General features: G+C 38.8%; 1 protein-coding gene and 1 pseudogene across 6 annotated transcripts in view; both read left to right on the top strand.

Annotated features, from left to right (window-relative positions):
- SH3D19 (SH3 domain containing 19) overlaps positions 1–16,258 on the top strand; it is a 209,560-nt gene that overhangs the window by 82,864 nt on the left and 110,438 nt on the right. The gene's annotated exons all lie outside the window — the stretch shown is intronic.
- LOC140511943 (large ribosomal subunit protein uL1 pseudogene) lies at positions 11,831–12,588 on the top strand (annotated as a pseudogene).

The following is a 16,258-nucleotide window of genomic DNA, read 5'->3' as shown; positions in this document are numbered from 1 at the left end:
AAATTGTTTATGTTTTTCTCTATTTGAAATATGTCTGTTAAAATGCCACACTCTGCTGGGCTTGGTTTACTCTAATTCTGGAGCCTTTCCCCATCCATATGTTTTGAGTCGTCTGCCTCTATAAACTATAGCTAATATATAATTACATTTTGGCATTATGTTTTCTGAGCATTAAGAAAAGCATTACTGCTGCTCTGGCATCTATAACATTGTAAATGAGGTGAAAAATTAAAATACATATAGACATTTTCAAGGAATTACCTTAGAGTAGGAGCTCTGAAACATTTGATGGCCTCCTATGGAGGATATAAATTGTATTGTCATTCAGTGGTTTGAAAAAAATGTGGCTTTATCACCTCCCCCTGTGTGATGGAAATGTCAAGGAAGAAATGATACAGTGGATTATTTGGGTAGTTGAAGAGTTTGGGCAGCCCGTAGCCTGTGGTATCATAGCCTTCTCATTTAGGGGCTGCTTTGCAGTTGTTAATGATGACCCGGATTCCCAGGTACATAGTTAAACTTGGAACAGAGATACAAGTTCTTCCTGCTCCTTCTTCCCAAGACTGGGAGGAAGATCTCACTTGCTTTCAACACATAAAGAAGTGCTAGCCCCCCAACAGCCATGTGAAACATGGCTAGTAAGGACCCCAGGCAGTGGCTCCAGCCAGTGGCAGTTTTTTTTAAAAATCACCCCCCTTCTAATACTCTGGAATTCTGAAGGCAAGTGTAGCCGACTTGGCATTGAGAGAGTGAGCCAGTGAGTGCCATGTTATTCTCATAGCAACTGGTTTTTATTTGTTTCAGTTTCATTTATTTCCTCTCTGTGTAGAACTGTGTTTTCCAAACTTCCATTTACCAGACTATAGGAAGAGACTTTCCATGAAAAATGGTTGATAATGGCCATATTTTCCCCTCTAGCTTATAAAATATTAAAGATGAAATTATATATGAATCATAAATACTTATTTTGTGTAGCTACCTTTTTCAGTATGAAAATAGGCTGACTTTATTTTATTTGAGGCGAGAATATCTCTAATCTACCCTCTTTACCCAGTGGGATATTCTATGCTCCCAGGCCATCCTAGCTTGATAGAACAAAACTCATGGAACTCATCAATCAGTTAATCAATAAGTATTTATTAAATATCTACTATATGCTTAGTACTGTGCTAGGCACTGGGGATAGACATATAAAGAATGAATTTGGCCAAGTGTTCCATGGCCAAATTCATTTGAGCAATTCTGTCTTAAAAGTTCTGCTTTGTTTCTATACAGGGACAACTATTTGTTGCTGTAGTCCGAGGACATTATTAAGTACAAATATCCAAGTATTCAGTGAGGTTAGGTGCTGTTCATTCAGCATTTAGCAAATATTTTAGGGATCTATGGTGTACAAGGAGCTTTGCCAGGGATATAAAGATTTTAAAATGATATAATCCTTGTTTTCAAGAAACTTAGATTCTTTTTATCTTGATTATTTACTCATTTTTTAATTTTTAATTTGTGCCTTTTAGTTTTGCATTATATTAATTTCCCAATATAATCCTTCCCAACACCTCTTCTCAGCAAACCATCTCACATAATAAAATCATATGTAAGAAATTAACACACACACACGCATATATGAACAAGAACCATTTCCCAACAATTAAGTGGTCAAAGGATATGATTAAAGAGTTGTCAAATGAATTGCCATTTGTTAGCTTCTATATGAAAGATTGCTTCAGATCACTAGTAATAAGAGAAATGCAACTCAACAATTCCGAGGTTCGACAAAGATGACTGGAAATTAGAATAATGATTGTTGGAGGTATTGCAAGAAGACACCAACACCCAGTTGGCGCAGCTGCAAATTCTGGAGCAACTATTCTGGAAAACAACTTGGAATTATGTTAGAAAAGTGACTGTTATGTCCATACCCATATTCAGAGATCCTACTGCTAGACATATATCCCCAAGGAGGTAAGAATATATGAAGAAGTAACTACACTTACTGTGATAGCAAGAGAATTAGAAACAGGAAATGGGGAGATTATTTAGAAGGCTATTACAGGTTATTATAGAGAGGTTATGAGTTCCTAGAGAGAAGGGGACAGGTCATTTGTAGGCATCTGTGGAATTTCAGACAATCTTTGGATTATGGGCTCACCCCAGCTAAGGATCATTCTAGGCATCTCAAGCAGAAAGCAGTGAGAATTCTTCAACCCCAACTCCTACTTTTTACAGTAAAACAAACAGAAGCCCAGACAGTGACTTGTTGGAGGCCATATCAGGTAGTAAGTGGCAAAACCAGAGTATGACTTGACTTTTTCATTTAGTTTATAAAGCTTTTTTTTCAATGATAAAACACAGCCTTCTCCAGAAGTATGTTACCTGTGACAGAGAGCACATTACAAGTTTCCTGGAAGAATATTCATCTGGACAAAACTCTTTTCCTCTGAAGTAGATATTGCATAGCAATGTGGCATCCTAGCATCAACGTCATGTTGCATTGTGGCATGAGCACGTTGTAACCATATGGCGTGATAGCTACAAAACTCATACTGACAGAATCATAGCATCTCAGAGGTCCTCTTGTCTTGTACCTAAACAGAAACTCAACAACATCCCCAACCGGCCTATTCTAGAAGACCCCCAGAGACAAGGAAGCCATTTGGACAGCTCTCATTGTTAGGGGATTTTCCCTTACATGGAGCCAGAATCTGTACGTCTGAAACCTCGTTCATTGCTCCTAATTCTGTCATATTGGGCCAAATGGAAAAGGCCTGAACTTTGAAAACAGTTCTCTTCTCCCCGCTCCCACGGCCCTGTAAGCCTTCCTTTCTCCCAGCTAAATATTCCTTCCTGGGTCTTTTGGTCATCAGTTCTGGCCTTCCCCTGCTCACCCTCCTGTGCACATGCTCCAGCTTATCAATATTCTCCCTAAAACATGGTTCCCAGAACTAAGTGCAAGGCTCTGATGAGGGCAGAGTACATTGATATGACCACATCCCTCAATCTGAATACTATTTCTTTCTTGTTGTAGTAGAAGATAAAATCCTTGGATTCAAACCCGGGTTTTCTGGCTATAAGACCATTTTGCCTTGTTCCATTTCACCCCACAGCTGTGTAAATTTGTTGGGATGGATATTGTCCAGAGAAGGAAGGTTCTATCTAGGGCAACAGATTTGCTGTATCCACAACAAATTTGAAATTCTAGACCATTTTTTCCTTGGCACTCAACATGCCTCTTGACTGTCCCTCACCAAACTCCCATATGCGCAGATCTTCAGGCCATGCTCACTGCCTTTATGTCTTGCAAGCCTAGACACAAATTGGTTCGTTGCGTTGAGCTTCCTATAATGTTATTTTGCTCATTGCCCTTTTATTCATAGAACTAATTAACAACACTGGATGGTTTCCATTTGAGCTGTTTTAACAGTTTTTGGATCTGAATCTCTCATTAAAACCTTTTCCCAAGATTTATAAAACCAAAAAATTCCTCTGACCCTCAGACTGTAATTTCTAGCATTGGGGCCTTCCTTATTGCTGTCCAGTTAGTGATCTCCCTAGATAATGAACCATAGAATCAACTTGGAATAAATGAAACTAGCATTTGAGCTACTGATCACTTCTGATCTTGTTCTAGTTGTAGGGGAGTTGTCTGATGAGACAATATGGCATTCCTCCCTTGGTAGAGAGGTAGGTGTGCAGGAATGAAATATTGCATACCAAGTCAGATGTGACAGTTAATTGGTTTGGCTTGACTTGTTTTTGGTTGTAAATGGAGGGTCCAGTGGGGTGTATTGAAAAACAACTGTGATGTTAAAAAATGCATTCTTTTAAATTGGAGAAGACTGTAAATAGAACAAGAAAAAAAGTCACAATTCTGTGCACAGCAATAAATTCCCAGAATTCCATTGAAAGCCTGGGTGTCCAATAGAATGAATGTTCCTTGAGAGCAGGGAACTACTGTTTTTTAATTTGTCTTTGTACACCTAGTATATAGCACAGTGCTATTTAATTAACAGGAACTAAGTAATTGCTTATTGAATTAAAGAATAAAAAAAAGATACAGTGTAGACTCACTGGACTTCCCTCATGTGATACTTGACTTTGAGATTCGCAGTTTATGGGCATCAGAACTTAGGAGCAGCACTATGGAGGATTTGGATTTTTTTAAACCCAAAAAAAAAGAGTGGATTCCTTAAAGCCTTGGGTAGTAAGTATATCAGTATCATGTGTCTCATACTCAGTTAGGAAAACCTCTTGTTTCTTAGAAGAAACCTTGCATAGGTTGGTACTTCCAGAGTTTTCTCTGATGGCACTAACAGATATCGAAAAGTTGCGTCTTTTCTTTATAGTCCAAAGGTCACCTACATGTTCTGGTCTTAGACTAGAGGATCAGAGCAAAAGAACTTTTAAAACAGTGGTGTCAGCTCACTAAACTGTGGGCTTCACATTGACTTAGGTTTAAAATGTAGTATTATCTCTGTTTTGTTGTGTTTTTATTTTTAAGCATTTCCAAAGTATTTCCCAATTATATTTTGATCTGGTTTGGCCTTAAGTGTATTGGGGGCTGCATGCAGCCTGCTGGTGGTGTTTGACACCTCTCCTCTAAAGGGTCCTCTTCTTGTTCAAGTCCTTTATTCACCACTAGTAGTAAGTACTAAGTGGTTCTCTGCCTTGGTCAGAGCTAATTTGCTTATGGGCCAAAACACAAGCCTTTCATAGAATGTGTCATAACAGTTTGCCTTGACTTTGATAAACATACCTGTAGTGTAGCCCTGAGTCCTGCTCTCCTGATTGCTGCCTCCCTTGTCTGAACCACCATTTTATGAGTGCTCCTGGCTGTGTTCCCTTCACACCCTTCACAGCTCATCACTGTGCATAATGAGGCATTAGATATGTAGACTCTGACCACCACCAAGAGCTGTAGCATGACTTGGTCAATTAGGAGCATGGTTGTAGGGAACTGTTTTCAGTTGCTTGCTCTAGATGTGGTCCTCCACTGTTAGTCTCCATTATAACCTTCTATCATTTTTTAGCCATGGTCCAGCCAGACTGGACTCCTTATCAGCTGGTACTTGAATTCAACATTCCACCTCTTGCTTTTGTCACATGCCCCAAGACCTAGAGTGCACATCCTTGTCTTTGCTGTCTCTCCATATCCTTATCTCCTCTTAAGGCTCAGCTCAATCTACATTTCCTCCACGCATGCTAAGGCTTTCCTCCTCTCCCCCACTATTGGTATTCTCTACTTTTTCAAATTGTAATGCATTTACTTATCTCTGTACATTCTGTACCATCCATGGAGAATGAAGGTTCCTTGAAGGCAGTAGTTGTAAGTTATTTGGAGGCTCAGTTTTATGATCTAAGATTTTGAGCTTCTGATCTAGGTGAAGTAGAAGAAGGCGAGCTAAAGTTGGAGTTAAGACCTGGGTTCATATCCTGACTCTACTACTTACTACTTGTGTTATGTTGAGTGAAACATGTAATGACCCTCAGTTTTTTTCTCTTTCGGACTAGGTGGCCTCTAAGGATCTTTCTACTTCTAAATCTATGATTCTAAGCATCCTTGGCTGACATAAATCAGGGTCAGAAACTCTGGCTCTTGCCCTGACTTATATGTTCCCCTAGGCCTCCATCTTTGCTCAATGAGTTGATAATACAGTTCTAATAGTCTCTACTTCACAAAATAATTTGAGAATGGTTTGAAGGAGTAATAACAATAATGGAATTTAGAAATGGAAATTACTTATGTTCACATCTCCATTGGCCTTAGGCTCATATCCTGTTGTAGTACTGATTGTGAAATGTATTTCTAAGTTTGGGTGCCATGAATATATTAAGAAAATAGGACAGTGCAGCATTTAAAGCATTTATGTGCAAACCAAGTCTCCTCTGCAGAATCTATTCTGCACGAACTGGGATTTATGTCCCCTCTCAAGAGGACCGACACTGGGCTGCTGCTTTACTGAGTAATGGAGTCTTTTATTGCTTGTCTTTCACCAACAGCAAAAGGGGGGTGAGAGAGAGAGAGAGAGAGAGAGAGAACCAGTCTCCTAAAACAACAAAAATTACAACCAACTCCATGAATTCTCAAACACTTATACACATTCTCCTACATGCTACAGTTTATGAATAAATTCCAGAAGTGATGGAATTCTTAAATCACTGTTCCTCATGTCCTTCCACCCAGGCTCTCTTTCTTCCCCCTCTCTTTCCACCACTTAGTGAATATTCTTCAGATTAGGATCAGAATCCCTTAGGAATTAATTCCTACTTATTTAAACTGGTCACAGATGAGTTTCTTTTTATTTCTGCATAAAATTCCAACTAAACAAAGAGTTGTTAAGATTGGGATAGCATAAGTATAATTTAGTTCCAAAATCTGAACTCATTTTTCCCCTGGGAAAGAGAGTCATTTTATTTATTTATTCATAAAAAAATTCACTGTCAAAATTGGCAACATAAAACCAGGATTTTTAGAGCTGATAAAGACCTCAGCAATTACCTAGTGATTATGGGCTCAGTCCATCATTTTGCAAATGATGAAATTGGCATGCCAGAGTCACTTGGGCTGTTAGTGGCCATGTGAATACTTTTCATTGTTAGTCGGGTGGGCTTTTCCTCTTCTGGCTCCTTTTTATTTGTGCTCTCAGTGCACTGCAAATGGTTATAATTCCATTTTGACAAAAATAAGCAATAATTTGACATTAATAACAGATTGCATTTTAATTCTGATGGTTCCATACCTTTCTTCTTCTCCCTTGACCTCTGCTCAAAATTTCTAGATGTTATTGATTCTTTCTTGGCCCTAGTCCCTAATCTTATTCATTCCCTTTTCATCACCATGAGCCATTTATAGAACCTTTCTTAGAAATGTCTCTCAAACTACTACTGCCCTTGCCATCCCCAGCAATACAGAAAGAGAAGCCATAAAGCAGGGAGGGCAGCTAGGTGGCACCATAGTGCATAGAGTGCCAGGCCTGGAGTCAGGAAGACTCATTTTCATGAGTTCAAATCTGACCTCAAACATTTACTAGCTGTGTGATCCTAGGCAAGTCACATAACCCTATTTGTCTCAGTTTTTTCATCTGTAAAATGAGCTGGAGGAGAAAACTACTCCAGTATTTTTGCCAAGACAGCTCCAAATGAGGCCATCAAGAGTTGGCCACCAGTGAAAAACAATTCAACATCAGAAGGAAAAGAGGGAGGCATGGTCTAGAAATGTCTGGGAATCATGGTTCCATCCAAGATAAAGCAAAAATCATCTATTAGAACCCAGAGTTCCAGGGGTAGGATCTAGGTGGTGGGAGGGTAAGAAATATGGCTGGAGTTGAGGTGTCACCGTCTAAAAATTACCAAGAAGATAGAGATATGAGGAACTATCAACTGAAATAGAAAAGGAGTGTGTTTGGGGTGGGGAGGCAGATGGGGATAGGGATAGGGAATGGTGGAATAAGGAGCATCCAGGAGAGAACAATTTCTGAAGCCACAGGAGAAGTCAGCACCTAATGGGATTGTGTAGTCAAGAGTGTCAGATGCTGCAGAGAGGTCAAGGAAGGCGAATACTGGAAAAAAGACCATTGAATTTGGCTATTAGGAGGTCCTTTGATACAGAAGTTTCAGTAGAGTTGGGAAGGCAGGCTGGGAGAATTAAGGACCAACGGTTATGATGAAGGCAGGATAGGTTTAGTACAAATGTGATAGAGTTCAAGGGGGAGAAGAACAGGAAGTCATGCTCAGAGAAGAGAATTTAAAAGTCTGAGATCTTGAAGTTAAGATAGTTGTAGGAAATGATAATAAGACAGTGGATAGAGCCCTGGGCTTGAAATCAGGAAGACTCAACTTCCTGAGTTCAAATCTGGCCTCAGACATTTACTAACTGTGTGACCCTGGGCAAATCACTTCACCCTGTTTGCCTCAGTTTCTTCTTCTGTAAAATGTGCCGTAGAAAGAAATGGCAAACCACCCCATATCTTTGTCAAGAAAATCCCCGATGGGGTCATGGAGAGTCAGACATGACTGAACAACAACAAAGGATCTGATAAAGCCTAAGGTTATACACGTACCTGACATAGGTTAGAGAAGTATTAGAACTGAGGCTGAGAAATTATGTAATCAGGCCATTGAAAAGATTATCAACAAGAATATTGAAGTGACTGAGGATGATAAAGGATGAAGAAGAGGCAGAGGATAAGTCGGGTATAAAAGTCATTGAGAAAGTTAGCTAAGTGACCTGGAGATAGGCAGATGACATCTACAGGGATATACCAACAGCAGCACCAATAGATCATCTGGTCTTCAAAAGAAGACCTTTTCATTTGGTTTGGTTTGGTTTTAGAGACAATATAGAGAGAGAGTCTGAAAATAGAGGTGAAACCTTACCTGTCCAATATCAGAAGGCTAGACCAGGTAGATCTCTTGGGTTCTTTTCTGTCACTAAGATCTGTGATTCTTTGGTACTGTTTCTGATTCTAAAACTTAACAGAAGAGATGTTTTTTATGGGACCAAAGATTTTGAGCTGGACGGAACCTTAGAGGTAGACCAGTTCAATCTCCTCATTTTACAGATGAGGAAATGGAGACCCAGAGAAGTCAACTAGCTGCCAAGTCAACAAGCATCTATTAAGTGCCTGTTCTATGTGCCAGGCCTTTGACTAAGAAAGGTTAAGTAATTTATCCAAGGTCACACAAGTATTCTAAAGCCAGTGATGCAAAACCTAGGCCTTCGGATTCCAAATTCAGCATTGTCTCTACAATACCATACTTTCTTGGTACTTTCTGAACTCGTCACTTGCAGAGACAAAGTAACCATGCTCAGAAACAGCTTAGAGACAAAAAAGATCATAAAAGAAAAAAAATTAATTTCAACAACTCTATAAAGTACATGGAACAAATTATATTCTGCTTCACCAGATGGAGTTGGGAGAAATAGTGTGGGAAACATTATTCCGTTGTTATCCAGGAACCTGGTGGGAAAATGAGTACTTTTGCTTTTAATTAAAATTCTACAGAGTTGAAAAAATCATTAATTGTGACTGTAGTGTATTAAAATCAAGACAATAAAGCTGGGGTTTTTTTTCCCTATTTTCAAAAGCATGTCAAATCTTAACCTATTAATTTCAGCCTGGTAAAATGAGTGAGGAGCTAATCTGAGTTCTGCTAGTGTCACAGGAATCCCCATTCAGTTCAGTTTATTAAGCATTTGGAGCTCTCTTACTGTGTGCCAGACACTGTCTATGGTGTTGGGATTGCAAAGACAAAAACTTGAGATGTACCCTGCCCTTAGGTAGCTCATATTCTGTTTTGGTCCTTGCTCACTTTGGTGGGCACTTCAGATCCACTCTTGTCTAACATGGTTCTCTTGTAATTAATTGTCACTTACTTAGAAATCTTCTCCAGATCGTTTCTGCCTCACTATCCCTTCTCAACTGTATGACAAAGGGTTTTTCTCTCTAGATTATTTACCCTTTTTTTATTTCTGTTTGTTTCAATTCAGCATACATTTATTAAATGTCTAATGTTGTTTAAGACAGTGTAGTGGGCACTTAGAAATATGAAGATGAAAAACAGGTTGTTGTCATTATTTTGTGTGTGTTCATCCTTTGTTGCCAAAGAAGACCACGTCATCAGAGAAATCATGACATGACTTGACCTTGACATTGTTTTGAGTGAGGGAGGGCTGTGCAGGTCACCAGCCTCACTTCTCCTCCAGAGCCATCTGAATTCATCAGGATGACTGGAGATGACCCAAGATGAAGCAATTGGGGTTAAGTGACTTGCCCAACGTCACACAGCTAGTGAGTGTCAAGTGTCTGAGGTGAATTTGAACTCAGGTCCTCCTGACTCCTGCACTGATATCCACTGCACCACCTAGCTGCCCCCTTGTCATTAAGGAATTTATAATTTAATGGAGAAAAGTTAAACTTTCCTTGCTTGGAGGTATCATTTCTCCAGTTTGACTATGGCATTACTGGTGACAATGTTCATTTATGCATTCATTCATTCAACAAACATTAATTTAGGGTCTATGGGGCAGGGGAAGGGGGTTTGAACTCTAAGGAAGATAAAAATTTTGTCAAACAGGGTCACTTCCTGCTCTGAAGATCAGGAAAGAGCATTGAATTAGGAGTCAGAGAAACTGAGTTCAAATCATCAGCTCTGTTTGACGTTTGGCAACCTTATTTCAACTCTGGGAATATTCCATTTTATAAAATTTCAATTGGCAAGCTGTTCATGAATCGCTGGGGATGTATTCAAATGTTTACTGGGTGAATGAACATGTGTGAGCTTTGGCACTTTGGACAACTGTGTGCTCCCTAATACTTTATTGAATTCCCTTCATACTTTTTCCCTTCCAGAGCCCCTGTGCATGACATCTAAGAAATTATTTTAGAACTGCATCTCACATTTATGGAGACCTATACGTGATTATAAAATTCTGTGAAGAGATCTCAAAACAACACATACTAAGCCCTGGATGCCCATTCCCATGCCTCTTCCTTTTTGGTGGGATAAAGTTCAGACTCCTTAGGCTGGCATTCAGAGCAGTTTACAATCTGGCTTCTACATAATCCTCCAGCTTAGTCTCCTGCTAATCCTCTACTTGAGTTCTTTGCTTTAACCAAACTGGGATACTCACTCTTTCCCACAAATTCCCCCTTCATTTCCCACTCTGAGCCCATGTTTGTATGATCTTGATCTCCGTCTCCCTCCCCTTCCAAGAGCCCACGCCTTTCAAGTTGCCTTCCCCAACTCCTGTATTCCTGAAGTACCCCTTCATTGGGTGTTCAGCATATGCTAGAGATAGCTAGGTGGCTCTGTGGATAGTGCTGAATCTGGAGGCAGAAACATTAGCCACTTAATTGCTGTCTGCCTCAGTTTCCTCATCTGCAAAATGGGCATAATAACAGCACCTGTATCATAGGGTTATTGTAAGGATAACATGAGGTTATTTCTGTAAAGCTCTTTGCCCCTAAAAATGCTATAAAAATGCTAGCTGTTATTACTACTTTGTATTGTTATTCACATTTAGGAGCATGTCTTATTAGACAATAAATTCCTCAAAGTCAGGGGTTATGTCTTTTACCTCTTTAGACCTTTAGCTTCCAACACGGTTTCCTGTGTACACACAGTAGGCATGCAGGAAATGTTGGCTGATCATTTTATTTTTCCTAAACTTCTATAATCTTTTTTTAATAGCAAATAAAGCTAATATTTTCATGAAAACTGGGAATAATCCATTATTAATCCAACAAAGGCTTATATCCTGGGCCTGACCCAGCAAGGCTTCCCATACCTTTATCTTCATGGCAAAGAGGATTTTCTTCAGACTTTATTGTAAATTTTACTGTTTTCTAATCTCTAATGAGGCACTTTCTGACTTTCTTAGTTCCCTAGGTGCAAAACTTTGTCCCATAATATTCCTGATTAACTTTCTCCTTTCTTCTCCTGACTCTTACAATACCTTGCATGTAGTAGACGCTTAAATAAATGTTTATGCAATTAAGTTGAATTGAATCAATTCCCAGTTCTAATACCTGCTCCATCTTTCCCTCTCCCTTCAGAGAGGCAGCATGCCATCCTGCATAAAGCACTGGACCTGGAGTCAGGGAAACCTGGGTTCAAAATCTTCCTCTGATTCTTACTGGCTATGTTCCTTAACCTCTGTGAGTCTCAATTTCCTTATCTGTAAAATGGGGGCAATGATACCAATAATACCTATCCCAAAAGAATATCATGAGGCTGAAATATTAAATTGTGCATTCTAAATGCTTTGCAATCTTTAAATTGTTTTGTAACTGTCGTTATTCTCACCTCTGCTGTACATAGTTCAGAGCACTGATGCATTTTCTAGGACTTTAGTCATGGAGGGAAAAAAATTGTCTTTTTCTAGCTTGTGACTGATAAGGAGCCATAAGCCACAAAGTCTCTTGTGATATGAAACTGTGTGAGAGGTCCTATGCGGAATCCTGCAAAAATACAGGAAGTTTTTGGAACCTGAAGCTTCAGTTCAGTCTGAAAAACTAAGATCTACATCAGGATCTTAGTCAAATATTTCTCTGGCACTGTCAGGCTTAAATCTACACCCCAAACTAAATTTTCTCTGTGTGTCTAAAGAGACCAACAGGTCCAAGAAGGTTGGTCAACAAGTTGGCTAAAAATGTACAGTGCATTTTTGACTTCTTCCTTGATCAAGCAAATCCCTGATACTTGGTTTGAACAAAACTGATGAATTTCCGACTCTGCCCACCCACAATGAGAACATGGTGGCAAAAGTAGAAGAGGTGAAATCTACTATCAATTCCAAATTAAGAAGATGCTATGTCTAGCAGGGATTGTTGGCTACATGGAGATGAGCAGAAGGTGAACTCATCTATAACATCCACCTGGCTGTTGATTTCTGTTTTCTCAGCTAAAGAAAAATTGGAAAAACAAAAATTGGTAAAATGTGAGGGCATTGTACAACAAGAGCACCATGGTCAAACCCCAGTATCTATTTTAAATTATAGGGCTAATTCATAAATAGTGGAAGCTGCTAAGAAGTTAATAAATGAAGAAGATGCTAATAAAAAAAGTTAAATATGGAAATGTCAAGAATAGGATTATGGGTAAAGAAAAATTTGTATAAAAGAGAACTACCTGATACAGACAAAATGACGTATGAGCTCCCAAATCTTACTGAACCCTTAATCCTCTGAGACAGGAGTTCGTATTCAGATCATAGCTTCACAGAGCTAGAGTAAGAAGGGACAATCCTACTCATTTTACAGACAGTGAAGCTGAGGCTATGAAAAGTGAAATGATTTGTGGAAGGTCACAGCTATTAAATTGCAGAGCTAGGGATCCAGAGATCCAGACTCAAGTCAAGCATGCTTTCCTCTATACCAGGCTGACCCACCTTGGGCGTGAATTGGTTCCTTCTAAACAGATCTTTCTTGAGAACATTTGTGAATAGACTACCTGGAAGTCCTGGATCAAATGTATTCATCAATTTGCAATCCCCAAATTACTCTCAGACAATCATAAAGCCTTCTGATGGTTGGTCAGCTTTCATTGCCCTGCCCACAGTTATTTAACTATCTAAGTAATGACTCTTTTTCTCCCAGGATAAGAGGAAGATTATATAAAAGATATTACTATTGCACTCATCACTTAATTAAAAAAATAAAACCATTCAACTAAATACCCAGTTCACTCCAGAGTTCATAAAAGACACTCCATTTACTCCAGAGACTCCCTAGGCTTTCTCTTTGAAGCTTCTTAGAAAAAGACAGACTATATGTCTGGGTAACTGTGAAATCGATAGCAATATATTTATGTTGCAATTTAAGGTTAACAAAGCAATTACATATAATTGTTTTAAATATTTATGTAAATGTGTATGCATGTGTGTATAATACATGTGTATATACATATACATACATACACATACATACACACATATATAAAATTTGATCCTCATAGCAGCCTGGTGAAGTAGATGGTATATATATTATTTCCTTTATACAGATAAGAAATTGAGACTATGAGAGGGTAAGTGATTTGACCAAGGGTACCGGCTAATAAGTATCTGAGGTGAGCTTTGAACTTGGGTCTTCCTGACTCTTGAGCAGTCTTAACACTCTATCCACACTCCAAGTCACCTAGCTGCCTATTCATACTTAATTTCAGCTAGGATTTCAAAGGAGGAGTTTTGGGGGAAGAGTATTTGGTGTTTGTACTTTTGATGATTTCTATCCATCCTCATCTTGAGATCTACCAGAGTCTCAGTTTCTAAATCTAAGCATTCATTGGTTTTCTCACCTACTCCACCCATTCTTTCTGGAGTGGTTGGTGATGGTCCTGCTGTCACATATTTATCTTTTATTCTCCCCTTTTGTGATTTCCACTGATATTCATAGGATTTAGAGCTGGAAGAAAAGTGTGAGAGGTCACTTAATTCTGGGGTTCTTAACTTTAGGTGCATGAACTTGAAGAGTAAATAAATTACATCTTTATTTTCATTAACCTCCATCTGAAGTTTAGCATTTCCTTCAGTTATGAATTTTTTTAAAAAAATTATACTAAGGAGTTCATAGGCTTTACCAGATTGCCAAAAAGGTCTGCAACACAAAAAAAAGTTTAAGAATCCTTGATCTAGATTAATCTCTTCATTTTACACCTGGTAAAACTATGGCTTGCCCAAAGGCAAACACAAGGCATTAAGTGGCAGAGCAAGAATTTCTGTTTTTTTTTTAAATTTATTATTTTATTTTCCCCCAGTTACATGTAAAAACAATTTATGACATTCACTTTTAAAACTTTTGAGTTCCACATTTTCTTCCTTCCTCAATTCCTACACTCCAACACCATTGAGAAGGCAAGCAATTAAATAAAGATTATACATATGTAGTCATGTAAAACATTTCCATATTATGAAAGAAAAGGTAGACAACCCTCCGCAAAAAAAAAAGTCCTTCAGAGTTGTCTTGGATCGTTGATTATTGCCGAGAATAACTAAGTCACAGGTGATTGTCTTACAATATTGCTGTTACTTTGTACACAATACATTTCACGTTGCATCAGCCCATGCAATTCCCTCTTTAGTCAGTTCTGATGAGAGTAAGGTTCACTCACTCACCCTCATTTCCCCCCTCTTCCCTTCTGTTGTAAAAATTTTTTTCTTGCCTCTTTTATGTGAAATAATTTACCTCATTCTACCTCTCCCTTTCCCTTCCTCCCAGTACTTTCCTCTCTCACTCCTTAATATTATTTTATATATCATCACTTCCTATTCAAGTCATACCTGTGCCCTCTAACTATACTCGTTCTAACTTCCCTAATCATGAGAAAGTTCTTATGAGGTACAAGTATCATCTTCTCATGTAGAAATGTAAACAATTTAACCTTATTGAGTCCCTTTTGATTTCCCTCTCCTGTTTACCTTTTTATGTTTCTCTTAAGTCTTGCATTTGAGTCATATTTTCAATTCAGCTCTGGTCTTTTCATCAGGAATGCTTGAAAGTCCTCTATTTCATTGAATGTCTTTCAGCACCCCCCCCCCCTTCAAAGGATTATACTCAGTTTTGCTGAGTAGGTGATTCTTGGTTGTAATCCTACCTTCTTTGCCCTCTGGAATATAATATTTCAAGACCTCTAGTCCTCTAATGTAGAAGTTGTTCAATTTTGTGTTATACTGACTGTGGCTCCATGATACTTGAATTGTTTCTTTCTGGTTGTTTTTTCTCCTTGACTTGGGAATTCTGGAATTTGACTGGGAATTTTCATTTTGGGATCTCTTTCAGGAGATAATCAGTAGATTCTTTCAATTTCTCTTTTACCCTCTGTTTCTAGAATATCAGGGCAGTTTTCCATTTGGCAAATTTAGTTTTTTAAGGCATTCTTTTCCTCCTTGGCTTTTTGTATTTTTTTTTTTATTTTTTTACTATTTGGCCTAATCTGTTTTTATGGTGTATTTTCTTCGGTATTTTTTTGTGTCTCCTTTACTAAGCTGTTCACTCATTTTTCATGATTTTCTTGCATCTCATTTCTCTTCCCATTTTTTCTTACTTGATTTTCAGAATATTTTTGAGCTATTTCATGGCTAAGACCAATTCATATTTTTCTTGGAGGCTTGGATGTGGGAGCTTTGACTCTGTTATCTTTTTCTGCGTGTGTGTTTTGATCTTCCTTATCACCATAGCAACTTTCTATGGTCAGAATTTTTTTTCTGTTGTTTGCTCATTTTCCCAGCCTATTTCTTGATTTCTAACTCTTTGTTAAAGTAGGACTCTGCTTCCATAGTGGAGGCTCACTGTGCAAAGCTTGAGGGGTTTCGTGCACCTGTTTTCAGAGATACTTCTAGGGACCTGTAAGTTTTCAATTCTTCCAAGGTGGTATGATCTAAAGAGAGGTGTGTTTACTACTCTCCTGACCTGTGCTGTGGCTTGTGAGTGACCACAAGCACTCTTTTCTGCCCTGGAACTGTGAAAAGGGTCCGCACTCTACTTTGGCTGCAAGTGCTAGTATGCTCGTGCTTTTCCTCACCCTGGCACTGCCACCTAGGACTGCGACCCAGACCTTAGTAAGGGCAAAGCAATAGAGTCCTTCCTCAGTGTTAGCATAGCAATTCCTGTGATTTTCGGACTAATTGTTTGACCCCCATCTATGGGCTGAGAGTTCTGGAAGCCACTTCGGTGGCTGCTGATTCAGTGACTCCCAAGGCCTGCTCTTGGTTTGTTGGATCTGGGTCTGTGCTGGCATGGCCTGTTCTGGACTGTGCTCCACT

The sequence above is a fragment of the Notamacropus eugenii genome, chromosome 6 (genome assembly GCF_028372415.1).
Source record: "Notamacropus eugenii isolate mMacEug1 chromosome 6, mMacEug1.pri_v2, whole genome shotgun sequence".
Taxonomy (NCBI): domain Eukaryota; kingdom Metazoa; phylum Chordata; class Mammalia; order Diprotodontia; family Macropodidae; genus Notamacropus; species Notamacropus eugenii.
Note: the sequence above shows the minus strand (reverse complement) of the source record. Positions and strands in the feature narration are given on the sequence as shown.